We start from the raw sequence: 19,377 nt of genomic DNA, 5'->3' as shown, positions 1-19,377 counted from the left end.
TGATACAGTACCTCTGCTTGGTAAATATCAAACAGTGCTTTTCTCTATTACCTTTGTAATCCTAAAGGAAAAACCAACAGAATCCTCACCTGCGACTTAAAAAATAAGTCCTTTATTAATACTTTTACCTTGAAAACAAAGTACCTCTGATAGAAAAGCTTCTAAACCCTCAGATTGCAGTTTGTAATCCAGGACTCTCTATAAAAAAGCTTCTTTACACCTGCTAGAGTCAGGAACCAGGTAATCTCCCGAATTTAGGTGGTTTCCTAATCCCATAAAGCCACTATAGTGAGCCTACGCCATACAGTAATGCAGCTGCCTGTGGGGGCTTAGCCAGAAGTCCACACTAATTCCCAGCCACAGTTTCCTTTTGGGCCCATCCATAACCAATACACACGAAGACATCACCCTGGGCTATATCAGGCTACCCCAGAGATGAAGACCCATCACTGTATTTCTCCATTCACTTTAACGGCAGCTAAGAAAATAGCTACAGTCGCAATGAGCATAAACATCACTTTAATATGTTTTCTAACAGCACTCAACTGAGTATCACAGATAAGTAAGAAAAAAGTTGTGGGGGTTTTTTTAAATCTAGTTATCGTCTATTCTCATCTGTGTTCTCATTTCCTTCGATTCTCTCCACCCTCCATATCAAACTATGGCTTCATCGTTCCTCCCCATCCCTCTCTGCATTTGACACAATCTTCCAGTTCTTGCACATAGAAGTCTTCTTCTTTCTTCTCTCTCAAATCTCTCCCCGAAGTTCACGGCTTCTCTGAATCTTTGCTATCATTAATTTATCCATTTACAATGTCCTAATTTTCAGCGATCTCAACTGTTGCTTTCCCTTTGCTTGACAATAACATCTTCAGTACAAGACAATAACACGATCCATATTTTGTAAAATACCAGACATACTGTTATGTGTTAAGAAAAGGAAAGCTTACAAAGAGAGGTGATGTTTTGCTTCTGCTAACTGGTACTGCTGGAGAAAATAAACACACTTTTGTGCTTTCATCAGGTTATCATCATGATTTTCAGGACACCTAAGCATCGTGCAACTATTCGCAACCAAAACTAACCACACAGTCTAAATCACATGCAACAAAACAGAATAAAAATCTAATAATAAGCAGTTCTCTAATCAGACTTCTTTAATGAGCATTTTCATTTACATGGCTTTCAAACACAAGAGAGGCTAAATAACTGCAGTCTTCCTCCCAGATTGATCTGACAATTTAGTTACATTGTGAGGAAATGCCTTAAACAGCATTTAAGACCTACCAGTACAGCACAGTTACAGAGTCCATTATAAAAAACTGTTACGTTAATTCTTCAGCACAAATTTGAAAAGATCCAGGCATTTTAAAGAAAGTTACAGGAAGGCCACCACGTCCAGCACATACATCGCTTTTCTATCAAGCAGAGACACTGTGTTTGACTTCCCTGTATTTCTATCTTTTCTTGAACTGAGAGGCCAACGTACAATTGAGCACATAGAAGTTGACAAGGTAGATGTCCAAGCTACGACCAAAAAATATTTGTGTAAAGGCCCAAATGCAAATTCACTTTTATGGAGTTAAAAGGACCCTGAAGCAGAGTCTTCATTCAGCATTATTAACAATTGATGCTTCTAAAAAACTAGAGGAAAACAATTAAATGGATCCAAAATAAAATTTAAGCTTAAAGACGGGAGAATTAACTCCTTCTCAAAAGACAATATCCATCTGAAACACGATAAACCCATAATCTAAGAGAAACAAGAAATTAGTCTAGAGTGAAGATCAGTGTAGAACTACTTCTTAAAATATATACAAAATATTTTGGTTAAGTTTCTACCTTTTTCCAGATAGAGGTTTTTGATAGCGCTCTTCTCAGGAGTACCAGAGCAGATGAGTTTAGAGTTATCCTAATTTAGGTTTTCAGAGGATTTTTATTCTTCTGAAAGTCATGATTAGTTAATTTATTATGAAAAAAAGCTAAGGTGAGATGGCTATCAAAGCATTCAGAGTTCTAATGATCTTTCTCACTTCTAATAATCATTTCTGTGCTGCCAACTCAGAGAAACAATATTCTACTGAGGAAAAGAATTATCTTCACATGTCAACTATATGACAGCTGACATCCTACTGAACAAGCTATCTACTTTGAGTCGTTTCCCTTTTAAAACAGCTGAACTTCTGCAACTGTGAAGCAACTGTATTGGAATACTGACTCCTTGACATTGCTGCCATTTTAAACTATTAAGATGCTGCTGAATGTGGGCATTTGATGCCAGAAGGCAGACTGACAAAGAAATACAGAAGAGAACAGAAAACTGTTTATATTAAATAAAAGTTAAAAGAAAATTAAGGGTACGTAGGCACTCAAAATTTAGGGCAATCTTTATGTATGTACATCAGGAATTATTGTTTAATTAAGAACATTTCACACACACTCCAAAAAGGACCTCTACTCCTTTGTCATCATGAGTGTACCCACTCTGGTGATGAATTACGGTTAGGGAGTAGAACAGACTCCTGTAGGTAGAGCCTTGCTTCCTTTGTTACAAGAACTGGAGGATAAGTATTGTATGAGCCAGAAGAATGTATTAAGAAAGAAAAACCTCTTGGGGCATAACATCTCAGTGCTGTGTTAAGACTCAGATCCTTTCCCCACTTCTGCCCAAAATTACTTATGTGAAACCACACACATCACTGACGCAAAAAATTCCATGAGCGGTCACCTGAGTTTTCCTTACTATACAGCTGCCTGTATTACAGCTGTTGACTCAATACGGAGAAATGCAGAATTACTTACAGTTGCAATTAAAGGAATTCAAGAGTTTTATGTGAATACCTAAAAAATAATAAACCGAGTCAACAGGTGTCTCAAACCTGGCGTTCAAACTGAGCAGTACTTCTGACCTCAATCTCCTCGTGCTCCATTTCCCTGGTTAATAATAATTCCCCATCTCAGTAGGGTGTTACGAAAATCAATTAACATCTGAAGCACTGAAATACTGTAGTGATGAGTCCTACAGAAATGCCAAAGAGGAAAATAATAACTTCATCCTAAAATCCTGATCTGAATGGTACATAGTAAGGCACAGGGTTACACAATGAAAAATAGTAAGGGGGAAGAAAGAAAAAAGAGAGAAGAAAAAAAAAAAAAAGCTGCTCATTAGATAAGCACTACTCCTTCCATACACAACAAGGCAGAGATCCTGGGAAGAAGACAACCAAAAACCACAGAACTATGTGTGATCAAGAATATATCATTATGCATATGAGTAGGCAATTTTCATATTGTACTTAACTTCCAAAGGCTTATCTCTAATCTTAAACTCCTTCAAGTTTGGTTTTATCACATATGTTTACATACGAAACCAGTATGATTTGTATGTGCTGGAGCCTCAGTACCAGTTCACCTGACTGGACCCGTTTAAAAGGTCTGCACCTCTCATGAGGTTCAAACAGCCGATTTTGCGTCACATTGTCCGCCTGTGCTTCATCTCTTCACTAGCTAAAAATAGCCAGAATCCAGAGTACCAAGGAAAGTAAGAAAAGGGGGAAAAAAACCCCCAAACTTCAAAATGGGCTTTCAACATCTAAAATTACCATGCCCTGGAAATCTGGTGTGTCATGCTCCTTCAGGATTAGATACTGAAACTTTTCTACACGTTGTATGGAAAGCAAAAACTCCCAGGCTGCCGCAGGTGTTCATCACTCGTGTTTAGTCAGAGATGTACAATGTGGAAACACACCACCTGCTGATAGCGGGTACCCTAAATAAATCCATGCCTCAACCCCGAAAAGCTGTAAATTTAAATACTGACTTGCCAAGTGCACATTATTAGACATTATGACATTGTTTCAGGACCCTAAGCATTTTGCTGAAGGAACAGATTTTTTGCATATTGCTTATTTTGTTCCTTAAAGTTCTTTGTGGTCCTGTACACATGCGCACATAGGAATATGAATAATAACTTTGAATTTGTTAAAACATAATCACAAATAGGCAGCAAACACAAAATACACAAAATAGATGAGGTCAGTCAGCATGGGTTTGAAATGATCTGTGTAACTGGCACGTAGCTTTGCCCCTCGTTATTAACGACGTCCTCCCAAACTCATGCTTTCAGTGAAACCTGACATCACATTGTGCCACCATATATATACACATCATCAACTCCTTTCCTCTCATCGTTTTCCATACACATTATAACCCTCCAAGTAGAATGTGTGATCCAAGAAAATCCCAGGTTCCCTACCAATCAGTATTTGGGGAAAAAAAAAAAAAAAATCAATAGCTCTTCCTTTTAAAAACATTGAATAAAAGATGTTTGGCTTATGCTCAGTTCTTCTGTAGCATTTTTGTGATACACACCTTGTAGTTCAGCTCTTTTCTATAAATAGATTTTCTTTCAATCATCATCAACTTTTACTCAGTTGAGAGCAAATAATACTCAGAGAGTACTAATTAACAGAGAAACAGAAACTGAGAAAAAAGCAGGGGATTATTCCTTAAAGACTTTTTTTTTTTTTTAACAGTTACATATCAAGATATTTAAAGTGAACATGATATTTAGGTTAGTTCAGTAAACACACTGGTCAGCTGAACTTTGCAAATTCTGGCTCACTATCAGCTGTATTTACTGCTGCTTGGGCAAAGCCGCTTTCTACAAGCAGAAAGAAACAGCAGTCCTACTGGACATGGGGCCAAATCAATAGTTCAAATCTGAGGAGTCCTGGGCTTCTGGCAGGTCAAGCCTGGATCTAAATCTAGTGTCAAATGCTCTCTTCTCTCATCAGCGTAATATTTTGGATTACTAATATAGCTCTGCCCAAGGAAGAGCCATCTTCTTTTGTCAAATTATCTCCCATTATTCTCAAGCTGTGTTTGACAAGGTAGTGGGCAGCTGCTCATGCCTCAAATTTTGAGAATTCCCAAGGCAGGATCCTCAGAAAAGCATCTATAACATGCCCCTTTTTAGACTAGGAATGCAAAAGTACCAATCACTTCTAAATACCCGATTCTCTAATTGTTAAAAAGCTTGTGGGCTGGGACCCTAATCCTTTTAGATACAGTACCACCGGGATTGGATTGGCCAAGAGCTTGTTATGAACTGTTCTATTATTTATATGATCACTCATACGAGTGCCAAGGAAACGGGGAATGATGCTCATTTTGAAAGGCTGTCACTGTATTTCTTTCAACACTTAAGTGAATCTTAAAACTACTCGGGAGGAGAAGGAGCCCTGATGAGGACACACTGACCAACTGCCTGGACCACAGAGAATGACAACTCCAAGATTCAGAGAAGAAGAAAAAGGTAGTACTAGAATAATAAAGATACCTATGTAAATATTATTCTGTCTGTAGCTATAAAAAAGAAAGTGGTATTGTAGCAGTCACAGAGCTAAGGCAGAAACAGCTCAGATCTTAACAGGGTTGAGCAACAGACGAGATGACATTTTTCTGTAAAAAATCACAGCAAAACTAGATCAGACACAAAACGATCAATTCTGCATACACTCTCTTGTTCTGAAAAACAAAAAATATCCATGACCTTTACTATCTTCATGTTTTGTTTTCCTTCTGCCTCTCCTATTCTGTACATCGTCCCTCTCTTGCATGCTACTGATACATAATTTATTCTCCTTACTCTGCCATATCCTTTCTGAAAGATGTTGTCAAAAGAAAAACGCTGGTTGTGCTGTTGGGCAAGAGATCAACTTTGGAATGCACCAGGCTCAATTTTTTGCCATCGGCATGGTATGCTGTGAATTCAGAGTTACTCTTAAACACTTACCTTGAAAGCTCCCTGACCTCCCACAAGAGAGACGGCACTCTGTACACTAGCTGATGGGGTTTGGGTTTTTTTTTTCCTATATGATGTATAGTTGGCATGAAGGGCCATGCACAGCTGTTTGTAGATACCACAGTATTTCAATTACCAGTTTATTATGTTTGGGGCTTTATTTGGGTCACATGATCTTTAGCAAATATGATATCCAGCATTCTTTTGTTAAAGGTTGGAGAGAATTTTTTAAGCACCAGATTTTGTCTTAGGTTTGCTCTTGTTTTTAATAGCTATTACTTAGGAAGGTTGGCCTCTCCAGAGGACATGAAGATATATTAGACCAAGTAAAAGGCATGTTATCCAGTTTACTCGTCATCATTTCACCTTTTTTCTCTGAAATGTGGATAGGCACTATCTCATAAACAGACAAGTAAAAAGGTAACCCACCGATTTATCCATGTAGCAAGTTAATTTTGTCCAAGCTCCTTCTGGTTTGCGAATTTTTAGATTAGGTTTCTGATGATGTCTCCTCCGTTAGAGACACAACTGCATTTGTAAAGGCTGGAAAAAATGTTCTTGTGATTAATCTGTAATTTGAAATTCAAATATTTCTGACTCTACCACCAACTCATTGGGTAATTTCCAGAAGCAATTGGAAAGGCAAGGCCTGCTTCTAACAAACAATACTTAACTGCACCAATATCAGATGGCTGCGGAAAACTCATGTGAAACTGTTTACAGAAAATGGAAAAGGTGGCATATTTGAATCCTTGACTCCTATTTATCTACCATACTTGATGGTGCTACAAAACCTACTTCCATTTTACACAAGTGCCTAGAAATCTTCACTACAAGACGCATAAAAAGGAAAAAAGCAGTTACTGCTTAAAAAAAAAAAAAAAATCTTTAAAAAGCAAACTTTTCTAAAAACTTAAAAGATGAGTTTCCCGCAGCATCACTGACCAAGTAGATGTCTGTCTAGTCAGTGTTTCTTTCAACACGTTTTTACAAATTCTGAAATTAATCAAAAGATGACATGATCAATGTAACGGGTCCATTTAGGATTTTAAAGAAAGCGTTGCTTTCCAGAGTTGCTTGCCTTTTCCTTTGCAAGGCAAGTGACTCCAGGTCTAAGAAAGAATTATAACAAAGTTCATAGCTACGTAGGGCCTCCTAGCACACCCTGACCTTTAGCATCTGTATTGCTTGCTGCTGGCAAAATGTTAATATAAAGAGAAAATGCTGTAATATCAAGTAAGTTTATCTGGTTCAGTGATGCTCATTTTTAACAAGGAGGAAATGCCTTGCAGCACTATGCAGATAAAGATTCGCCAATACATTGATTTTAAAAAGCTTCTTAAGCTTGTAGTTGTTGAAGCGCATGGACTATTTCTTCAAAAAGGAAACGTCTGTCCCTTGTTTTCTTAAACAATGGAGTTCTTCCAATAATCCAGACAGAAACACTTCAGCAGGACCTATGGTCAGCTGTAATGTTTACAGTAAGCAAAAAACACCAACTCGGTTACCTCCCAGATCCGCTCCCTGACAAACAGCTACATAATTCAAGCAATCATTTGATATCCTGGATGCTTTCATTTTAATACTTGCTATGACAACACCGCCTTTACATTTTCTTTATTGTGAAGGCACTCTGTTATTTGGGAGTATGTACTTTTTTGAACCACTTGTCTGCCAGAACTATTAAGATCAACAAGCCCATTATAAAGTAATCTTCTCTATTCTTTATATCAGAAATCCAAAATCTGGTGGTTTTGTTGACTTGACAGCCCTTTGTATCACTCAGCATTGACATCAGACTGTAAGACCAAAGACTGTGGCTCTTTGGGAGCATATAAGATCAAAAACACTTTTCAACAAGATCTTAAAGTCTTTACTCCAGCCTCAGGAAACAGTGCATTGCAGGAGATGAAGGCTAGCCAAACGGTTAGGGGAAAGGACAGAAATACAAGCACATGGTTTTCATGCCTGCCTCTGTCAGAACTTGATTCAGTTGTGGATATACTGAATAGTGTGTATTATTTCTGAGCATCAAGTCCTTCATTGGTAAATCTAGAGTGATAATATCCACAAATAAGCAATTAATGTGTCAAGCACCTTTATACCTAACATAGAAGTAATTATGGAGATGCCACAACATTGTACTAAAAGGAAAAGTTACATAAGGCTAGGATATCATAGCCCATAACATTTTATTCGATTCTGTTGCTGGTTTTTAAATACATTTATGAAAGAGAGTTCTATTCATCTACAATTTGGGCAACACTTCATGTACATTTCCTCGCTGGATCCTTCAGAGTCTATGAGACATTGAAGACAGCTGCTGAAACTGCAGTCATCCAGGTCTCTGCTGAGCAACCACCACTGCCACTACAGGTGGCACGTACTGCAAATGCAGCTCTGGAATTTGCTGCAAGATGAATCGTAGACATAAGCGACTTAGAGATGCTGATACGGGGAGACTACCGATCTCCCTTAACCCTTTCCTCAAATCTTCTCCCAGTTACAAGGAGAGGGAATGCAGCACAAAGAGGACTTCCACCTCCTAACAGTACTACATATAGCTAAAAGTAGATTTAAGCAGATGCTGCCTAGGCTCATAATGAGTTGTCAATATCTGAGCTTATTACTAGAAGTTTTTAATGTGATTTTAGATGAACTAATGAGGAAAAATACTGGAAGGAAGACAATCACAAATGTTTGAGGTGGGAAGGGACCGCTGGAGGTCATCTGGTCCAACCTGCCTGCTCAAGCAGGGCTACCTAGCTGGTTGCCCAGGACCATGTCCAGACAACTTTTGAATGTCTCTAACGGTGAAGATTCCACAACCTCCCTGGGCAACCTGTGCCAGTGCTTGGTCACCCTCACAGTAAAAAAGTTTCTGCTTGTGTTCAGATGGAGCCTCCTGTGTGCCCGTTGCCTCTGCTTCTCTCACTGGGCACCACTGAGAAGAGCCTGGCTCTGTCTTCTTTACAGCCTCCCTTCAGGTATTTATACACATGGATAAGACCCCCTTGAGCCTTCTCCGCTCCAGGCTGAACAGTCCCAGCTCTCTCAGCCTTTCCTCATAGGAGAGATGCTCCAGTCCCTTCACCTTCTCATTGGCCCTTCACTGGACCTCTTCAGTATGTCTATGTCTCTCATACCGGGGAGCCCAGAACTAGACCCAGTACTCCAGGTGTGGCCTCATCAGTGCTCAGTAGAGGGGAAGGATCCCCTCCCTCAACCTGCTGGCAACCCTCCTCCTAATGCAGGAGGATGATACTATTGGCCTTTTATGCAGCAAGGGCCCACGGCTGTCTCATGTTCAACCTGGTGTCCTCCACACCCCCAGGTCCTTTTCTGCAAAGCTACATTCCAGCCAGTCAGTTTCTAGGGTGCTAGAAACTAGCCAGTCAACTAGCTCATTCTAACCGTGTCTCTAATTCTCAAGCAAAACCAGCATTTTCAGGCCACAGAGATTTCTGAATTGAGCATAAGCCCTGAAGTCCCGCTCTTGCCACCTGAGAGACAGCAGTGTAACCGCTGTGTATCACAAAGGAAGGGCCATGCTATAGAGCTCTGCATGTAACTGGGACCTATGGGGCTGTGTGTGAATCATCAAAAGAAGCTCAATTTTTGCCTTTTTATATTGATCTAGTTTATTCCTATTGTTTGAAAACTGAAATTCACTTTAGATTCGGTGCCTCCTAAGATTCAGATCGATACAGTACTGACACTAGAAAGTATTTATCTGGTCACATATGGGTCATAACAATAAAGACCAGACAGTGCAAAGACAGCACAGTGCACAAAAATAATCCTAACTTAGTTTCAAATGTTATCAGTTTTCTGTATACTACTTTTTAGTGTGTCTGAACATTTCTCAAGCACTTTATACAGGCATTGTATAGGAATAAGCAGATTTCACGGATACTTCAGCTGTTCTCTCTCCTTGCCCACCTCTTATTTAATGATTAAGTTTAGTAATTCCAATTATTCTGATTATGATGGGGAGGTTATCTGAGTTTACAGATAATACTGTTACCTCACAACAATCTCTTACTGAATCCTTTCATTTTCAGAAGTAACACACGAACAAAATTTCTGTCAATGTCTACGCATACACTCTCCATGACAAAACAAAAGTGAATCTGTTTAAACATGCTAATTCTAAGTGAACCAACACTGCCCTTCTTGGCACCTCTGACATTTATGCCAGTGAGCAATACAAATAGGAAAATATATGATTTTCCATCCCATAAGAAACAAGGAATAACCACGAGAGACATGAAAACAGCTACTTTCATCATCATAAGATGCAATTAACTCAGTTCAGTATAAACCCTCAGGCTTGGAAGAATAAAACAAAGTTATAATGATAAAATGAAAACAAACCACAAAGAGATGCTAATCCCCTCATATAAAGGACATTTCTGAAAAAATACCATGAGACAGCACTTGTTTTTAATGCTACAGAAGCACCTTCCATGCATTTGCAGACATAACATGGCTCAGTTATGTTACTCAGTTAGTCAAGGTCTACATTAAAAGCCAGCAACCATGTAACATCTAAGTAAAGCAAAACTGGTGCATTTTAAACACACACCCCCAAGAAAAACCCCACAGCTGGACTGAAGTGTATTTTCCGACAATACTTTTCAAGGGTCACCATCAATTAAACACAATTTTATAATTTGGAGGGTTTGTTTACTGTGTTACTACATCATAATATTTAACACAAAGAAAATCACTTCCCATTTCTTAAAGTTGTATACACAGACAGTTAATTCTCACGCACCAAGTTCTACTGCAGAGTCTGCCAAAACCCAAAACCCACTTACAAAAAATCAGAAAATTAAACTGACTTAGTAACTTCCCTGTCACCGTATCCTTTTCACCTCCAAGAATATCTAAAAAGATATTGGCAGAAGGCAGAAGTAGTAACAAAACGGGCATCCTGTAATCAGGTATGACAGAAAACTGGGAAGACACAAAAGGTACCTCCCACAGGGCTCAGCAGGTCTGGCTGGAAAGGAAGGTACTTGGGACTTCTCCGGCCTTCTCAAAACTGCCAACGAAAATGACTCCTCATAAATCAACTCAGATCAAGTTAAGCTGCTATCTGCAAAGGCATCCCCCAGAGCTGTGCAACTGCAAGCACGTTTTTGCTGTATAATGAAGGATAACATATAGAGACAAGGTTACAGTGAAGCGGTAACCTTGATTTAGCTTTTCCTCCTCCTGTTTTTTTCCTCTTGGCTTTCCAGACAAAATATTTCTCATAAAATTTTGTTACTTAATTATTTGTATATTTGCGTGAGGTGAAGAAGAGGCTCCAACTTGTGGTTAAATGACATCAAGTACTTTACAAATGTGATTACAACAGGCTGGTCAACAGCAAAACAAGAAAAAAGTTCTATAAAACTCTCAGTGTGCAAGAGAGTCAATGGACAATGAGCAGCAAGCAGGGACTGAAATACAGGACAGAGAAAAATCTAAAGCAGGAGAGAGGGAAACAGAATTAAACAGAACGGGCAGCAATGAAGACAAGAAGAGGTGGTGAAATGGAGAGGCCCAAGAAAAAAATAACACAAGATAAAGGATGGGAGACAAGAGAGAAGTACCAAATAGATTACGTTTAGTTTTCATTGACTCATAAAAGGAAGCTATAAATCAAATATCTTATCTTAATTTAAATCAATGAAGATCAGTTTGAAAGAAAATCCAAATTAGTTTTTTACTATGCAGGCTAAGGAATTCTACAAAATCTAGTTATAGCTATTAGATAGATGAAAAGAGTTTTTTCCTTTTTGAGTATTAGAAGCATATACTAGACTATTAAAACAATCCTAATGTCTCAAGAATTCTTGAACTCCTACAATATGCAACTGATGTAGATTAAAATTTAAACTTCTTAAAGTTGCTTATATACTTTGGGCTTATTTAAGTGGATATTGGCTTTTTTGGATACCACTGCTCACTTCTTGTACTTAATTATAACAGCTGGAAAGCAAGATTGAAGAAAACATTGCATGTGCTGCAATACTCTCTAATCTGGATACTTACAAGTATTACTGAAAAGAATACAGATAACAAATGGTCGGTCTTGTTTTCATTACTCTTTCCGACAAGCATTACTGTATCTTGCATCATACTTCACCATCGCGTTTCTTAATAGACACTTTCAGATCTCATTTGGTTATAACGTGCGACTCCTTATCTATTTGACCTTAGCTCACTGACGCTTAACCTACAGCGTTGTAATAGCGTATTTGCCACTTTTACCACCATGTACAATTGTTAACTTGCAAATGGAAGGAGATATTAATCAAAAGATCTACTTAAAAATGTATAAATGTGTATCAGAGAATATTGCAAATAAAGATAGCTTCTTACTGCTTCTGAATCTACATTTCTATAACACCACACATTCATTTATATATCCATTTCCATCCATTTGTATGTAACATCCATTTTTCTACGTAGGCAATATTTATGAGTCACATAACATTTATATTTTTTTCTATTTTCAGAGCGTGTTCCTTCTGGAATACTTAGTAGTCTTTAGGTACCTATGGGTTTACAGATTAATAGCCTACATTACTTTGGATCATTTGGCTCATAAAAACCTGATCCATCCAAGTTTTAGAGTGTTCAACATGGAAAGTTTAATCTAGAAGGTAAAAAGCAATTTATTACGCTCTTCTCTTGTAAATTGGTATTTAGTACTGTTTTAAAACTAAATGCCATATATGTTTATAAGAATGTGTATATCATCACTTTCAAGGAGCGTATAGGATGGTCAGAAGATTAAATAAGTCCTGAAGAACATCACGTGCTTCTCAAATACATTCTTTTCCCAACTGCAAAGCAAGGACTAAACAATAAGGACAAAACTATTTTACAAAAGTTATTCTTATTGCTGACAAATGTAAACAAGTTAACGTCAAAAAGAGAAGTACCAACAAACAGGAGAGCTGGTACCCTTTCCTTAAAATATGATGCGCATCTAAATTTAGACACAAACAACCCTATATACCAAATCTGCGAAATTTGAATGCTGCTCACATAGATGATGGCAGAGTGGCTAAACCTTACTTTGGAAGTGCCTTCACTTCAGGTCACGTAAAACCTGCAGAGCAGTTCAGTTAAGTGGAGGAAGAAATCTCTCCTCAGTCAAAGAATCTTGCATTTAATACTGGCTTACTGAAAACTGCATGTGCTGCTAGCACTTGCTGAAACACTGGTTCGTGTATAAGAAACAGTGGAAAAAAATCAGAAAAAACCAAACAACTGTAGTAAGTCATTGTAAGAACTGTAACACAGCTATCCCACTACATTATTGTAATAAAATCTGATCTTGGAACAGAAGGATGATAAAGCTGCACAACCCATTGTGAACGGCATCTCATTTTGCTGCCTCACACAGGTATCTAATGCTTTTGATGGTAAAAAGGGCATTTGGACAATGCCCTTAATAATATGCTTTAACTTTTGGTCAGCCCAGAAGTATTCAGGCAGTTGGACTACATGATTGTTGTAGGTCCCTTCCAACAAAACTACTCTATTCCATTTTATTCTAAAACTTCAAAGATAAACCCCTTGCACTTCCACTCACCCCTCCGATCTTACAATTCCTGTCTAATATCTTTAGTACAGCACAGAGGCTTCCAAATCACAGAAAACTATTTGAGGGCACATAGCCCATAGAAGCTCAGAGTACAGTCAGAGGGACATCTCTACCAGCTGAAGAACCAGCTTAGTAGAACACACACAGACCCACGTTTAGGAAAAAAAAAAAAATAAAATAAAATTAGCACAGTTCTTCTGGGATATGCTAACTAGCATGGGGCAGCATTATTGTGAACATTCTCAATGTGGATTTTTGGCATTGTAAAACTCCCCAAACTGCTTTATAAGTATGATTCAAAAGGCAAGTGTACCTGATCTAGCAATCCATCTAAATGACTTTATTCTTACAAAAACCAGACTAATTATCTTAACAGGCAGAACAAACGTTGATCGGGGCATTAGCAATATTGAGTCTTACCAGCACTTTCACCTTCTCAAGATCAAGACAGAAAACTAAATTTGCTGTTACAGAAAAGTGGGTTACAGCCTCTCACAGAGAGATTAAGCAGAGGGAAAAGATTAACGTCCCACTATATAAATGTCTATCAAGATAGAATATAAAAGATGGAAAACACTGAAAATACATAAAACCAGATCTGAGCCTAAACAGAACATGGTACAAAGTTTTCCATTAAGTACCTGCAGCTTTTTCTGCAAAGAATCAGTAAGTGTAAACACAGATTGCTATTTATAGGCAAAACAAAAAATGCATGTCCAGGAAACACCTGGAGTCTCTCACTCTTCGATTCTGCTTAGTACTTTTCTGCATGACAGCTACCATTTTCCCAAGTTTTCTCTTAATCGGAAAATATTTTACGTCCAAAGATTGCAAAAGCATTTGACTTGATGCATAATTTCTTGCAAAGCTGTCAAAAAACTATGGTATCCTATTAATAATGAAAATTTAAATAAACAAATTACAATATATGTCTCAGAGTAAAGTAGGGAGCTATTCATTTAATACATAATGCTAGCTTTAGAATTGAAAAAGCTTTTATCTAACTTTTTTTAACCCCATTAAATCTCTCTGCACATTGTTGGTCTTACAAATGTGCAGCGTGACAGTGGCTCAATCAGCAGTTAACAACATTAAAAGTTCACAGCCCGCTATTTTTAGTTCAGCCTTGCTTTGTGTCATAAGAAAAAAGAGAAAATATAGAAGTTCAGCCTGAAGACAGATTTTAAAATTACCTCTACAGTTTTCCTGCAGCTAAATTTGCTGTTTCAAAGAGAGCTGTAGAAAAATGACCTAAAAGTTCTGCCCAATCTGAGAAGCAGTGTCAGTTACATATCACAAAAGGGAAATTTGAGTGATATGAAAATTAAAAAAAAAAAAAAAAAAAAAAGTGTGGGGAAGGTAAGGTTCCAGGTTTAAAACTCCAGGGATCTATCAAGTCTAATATATCATGTTGTAATTTTGAAGTTACCTTATGTTACTTCATATCCTCTACTGTTTAAAAGGTCATCACAATTCAAAGCGGTGGGGAGAAAGAGAAGAAAGGGCACACCACACATTTAGTACTCCTGATTTCAGCCTCAAAGATGACTCAAACCCAGAAGAGGGCAGAGGATGTTTCCACCTTTCCTCTGATAACACACACAAAAATTGCAGGTTCATGATGTCCAGGAGACATCTTAATTCGGCGTATTTCCCAGCCGACCTAATGATTATCCCTTCCTCCATAAAGCGCATTTTAGGTTGGGCTACAAAGAGGAAAAAAAAACCCCATCATGATACAGCCATGAAGCAAAACTTTGATTTATAAGAAAAAGGACTGCAAGGACTGCAATCTGATAGCACTGATTGTCCCTAATTCTCAGGCCCATCATATAATTAATCAATCCCCATTTTAGATTGTAATTACATTTGTGAGAAAATATTACTCTTTGCAGTGAAAATAAGTCAATCATAATTTAAAAAGTAAAAAAGGCACGTTATCAAAATAAAATATTTCCTTTTCAGACTATTTGTTAAACTAGGCTTTTTTACTTCTAAGCATATAATTTCTTGTAATTCTTCCTGATCTACCCTCTCTTGCTTGTATGTCCTTTAACATATAAAATCAAAATACTAATATATAAAATACTAACTTAAAAGAAGTATTTGTCATTCCATTTGCAAATCACATAATCGCCTATCATTCTTAGTCATCCTAGATATGTCACGTATTGTAGCTTCATAGAAGAAATATACATAATGCATAAAACTTCAAACAAAATAGCTTTTGCTTTGGATTGTTCTTCCCAGTGCACCATTCCAAGAAAGCAATATAACACACTACAAAAGGGCAATACATTAAATTTGCAGAGGGGTCTTTTATTTGTCTTTGAAATTATTCATTATGAACAAATGCTCCAAGAGCAGACCTCATCAATAATTGACAGAATGATAAGAGGAACCTTGCAAGAGAGAAATAAACAGTATTGGGAAAGCTCTGAAGAAAAATAAGGAAGAAAACGCTCACAAACTACACTGGTATGGGTTAAGATAGCATTCCCACTCATCATTGACACCGTGATGATCACTGGGTGAAGCAGTAAACCAGGCACAGTGTTTAGAGTTGGTAGAGGTCTCTTATATTCATGAAATAACACAAAACAATAACTGACACAAAAATGTTACATTCAAAGTACGCTGAACACACACTTCAAATACGGACTGAAGTGCATTATTCTTACTGCAGGTGCAAAGTAAATGCATTTTTCAAAGGTATTTCTCACACTTATTTCCTAGTGGATTACCTAGAAACAAGTCAATGATGTCGCAGAGTTGTTTTTCGAGAAGACAAGCATGTATTTCTGGATCTTTAAAAAAAAAAAAACCAACAAAAAAACCAAAACAACAAAACCTAAAAACCAAACCCTGAAGTATTTAACTGTTAATTTGTAGGCCAATAATTCTTCATGCTTCGTTAGGCTTACTACTTATTTTACAGCTGGCTCCCAGAGAGAGGAGGAGAGAATCTCTTACAAACGGACAGGCAACAATTACAGCTTGAGCACTGTGAATACATGAGACTGCATGGCAGTTACCACCCATCACTTCAAAGAGAAAGGGAGAAAGCCAAGTAAGGGATTTATTCCAGCTAGCCAAAATAAAATGGAGGTAACAGCATTCTTTGAATCCAGGAATTGTCTAAACCTCACATTTTAAGACGTTTTTGACGCTAGAGAGAGTACCAAGGGATGACTGAAGTCACTAAAGATACCGCCCGGGTTCTGTTGTTACTTTTTGTCAGCAAAACTACTAAATTTTTTCAATACCTCAAGGGGTGCATGTAACATGAATGATGAAAAGTAATCTTTTCATTTATGATGACATAATTGCCATTACGGAAAAATGCGCATCTCCAACCTGCACGGCCACTCTCAAAAACTAGGGTCAATAACTCGTAGAAGTGTGTTTTATACTTCAGAACTAATTTTGTGAGGCCAAGCGATGGCAATTGAACCTTAAAAAGAAACCATAATCCTATTTGAAATTAAGAGGATCAAACATACTGAGCATCACTTCGAGTCAAAGGGCAAGTTAACCTCTGTCTCAATTAGCCATCCACTTCTAAAATACTGTATCGCAGTACTATAGCACATAGTAATCATGCTGTATGTGGCTTAAGGCTGCCACAGCCTTGTGCGGCTCCTCCCTTTGGCTATGCATCCCCACTCACTCCCTTAAGCCAGTACCAGCACTTATCTGATCATACACTGAACTAATCTAGGCCACAGCTACCCCAGAGGAAAATATATCATTAATTTCCATCCAGGTCAGCTCCCTGATGTCTCTTCCTGGCTGCTCACATGAGCTCCAGTGGCAGTGGAAAAGCAGAGGAGGTAGGAACGGTCAGCCGGGGCAGGTGAGAGGTCAGGACTGCAGCCACCCCAATTTAGATCAGCTTAAGCTATCAAGAAACTCTCTATCTATCAGCTTTTCAAAAAGCAGCAGTTCCGTGCCACATCATATTTCATGTGGGACAAAGTTTAAAGATCCTTTGCAACTGAAAGTACTGGAAAGAACACTTAGCACAGAAGCTGCTTCCCAAAATGAGAGCTCAGGCAGGACCTGGCACCATTCATTAGTAGGTTTGACACAGAATCTCCCAGATTACCTGTGCATCTGTTATATTCACTTCTATCACTTAAAAAAAAAAATACATCCAAAGAATTCCATTTTATGAAGCACTGCAGGAATGGTCATCTGTAAAACAATAAAGAGATCGGGTTTGCCTGACTCTTGGTAGCTTATTACATCTATTAAAAGTTGGTAACGAGTTTTAAGTGCCTCCTACCTTCACCCAGTATTCCCCGTAACAACTCTTCTTTCACTAGTTAGCTCTCAAGAAAGTTGTCTGCATCTCTAGCAATCAATACTGTTTTATTTTCTTCCTTTAAATATTTTTAAATGTATTTCAGTATTATCTCAGAAAACAGTATTTCTAATGTATTTCTAAACGCAGTGATAACATACTGCAGTATTTCTTAATTTTGAAAGTGCATTGAAACCAACACACTTGAAGCTTTTTAAAAAAAAAAAAAAAAAAAAGATCACATGGTAACCAGTCAGGCACATAAGATCAAAACTTGGCCCAAAGACTCCACTGCCAGGTAACTGAAGCCAAAAATAAAAAGCTCAGCTACAAAGAAATGGAATCCAGCCAAGTTAATTTTGTACGAAACCACACAAAATAAGAGGGCAACACACCATAAGAGAATTGGATTTCAAATCTCTCATCTTTTCTGTGAAAGATGTACAATACTGACAGCACAGATGGCACCAACTCAGTCCTAATCAAAACTAATGAAGTTGAACTTGATACACAACCCTTTAATGAGCAGAATGTATTTTTGTTTTCCCATCCATTTGAAAGCTATCACACAGCAATGAAATCATTAAGCCAGCACATTAAATGCACAATGTATCGTAATAGAGGCAGTGTTTTGTGAACACCTGAGAAAGTTAGTAGCAAACGATGAAATATATAGATATAATTGAATTGTAGGTGGCTTCCCTGTCCCAATATAAAGTTTAATTGGTATCACATGCTATTAATCTTTAAAGGAAGAAGTCTTGTTCAGTTTTGTTATTTTTAAAAGAAACTTTACAAGGCAACACACTTAAAAAAAAAAACCCCACTCATTAGCATTTAAATTCATATATTGCACATACCCAGCAAAAATCATGGTAATGAGTTAGATGACATTTCACTTTACTAGCAGCTACAGCATTAAAATCTTCATGCTTGAGGGTCAGAGAGAAATGAGGAAAACATGTGGAATAACTAAACAGACTTACCATGTCTAGCTCACTATGTCAGTGCTGCATTCAATTCAAAACTAAAAAGCCTGTATTTTTATTGGGTTGTTTTTAATTCTTTTTAAAATAAAAATACAAAATACTTCACAACAAACAATATCAACCACTCACAAGAAGACAGAATTAGTGCATGGCTTACAGTCCAAAAAAAAAAAAAAAAAAAAAAATCAATAACAAAACCATACAACAGAGTTTAATTGTCAATAAGATGAAGTAAGAAAATTCACCTCCAGCACAGATTACGCACAGTGCATTACGCCTCCATTTCGAGTTATCGACAGCACTGTGTCTCCAGTTCTACGTTATTCTATGAAAACATGGCTGTCCTGCACGATGCACTGAGGGGAGAAGAGGGAGGCTCTGTCACACGCTGTACTGGCACAGCAGCACAGGCGCCGGACTGAGCACCTGGCAAACACTTGCACACCACCAAAAAGGCAATAGCAACTGGAAGGTAAGGTAAGTTTTCTTGGATAATACAAAACTTAAAATAATCTCTCCTTATTCTTCTTTTTCACAGGCTCCTATCAGCCCGAAGCCTGGATTTTCAGGATTGCATGCATCTGATTGCCAAGTTCCACTGCTTTGGTATGAAACATTGTTTACAGCTTTTGATATGAATGCCATCAAACCCAAAATCAACCAT

The 19,377-nt window shown here is 37.8% G+C and overlaps 1 protein-coding gene across 5 annotated transcripts in view; it reads right to left on the bottom strand.

The window, feature by feature from the left end:
• RABGAP1L (RAB GTPase activating protein 1 like) overlaps positions 1 to 19,377 on the bottom strand; it is a 257,343-nt gene that overhangs the window by 117,199 nt on the left and 120,767 nt on the right. The gene's annotated exons all lie outside the window — the stretch shown is intronic.

Source organism: Gymnogyps californianus, chromosome 8 (assembly GCF_018139145.2).
Source record: "Gymnogyps californianus isolate 813 chromosome 8, ASM1813914v2, whole genome shotgun sequence".
NCBI lineage: Eukaryota > Metazoa > Chordata > Aves > Accipitriformes > Cathartidae > Gymnogyps > Gymnogyps californianus.
This window is presented reverse-complemented; position numbering and strand designations above follow the sequence as displayed.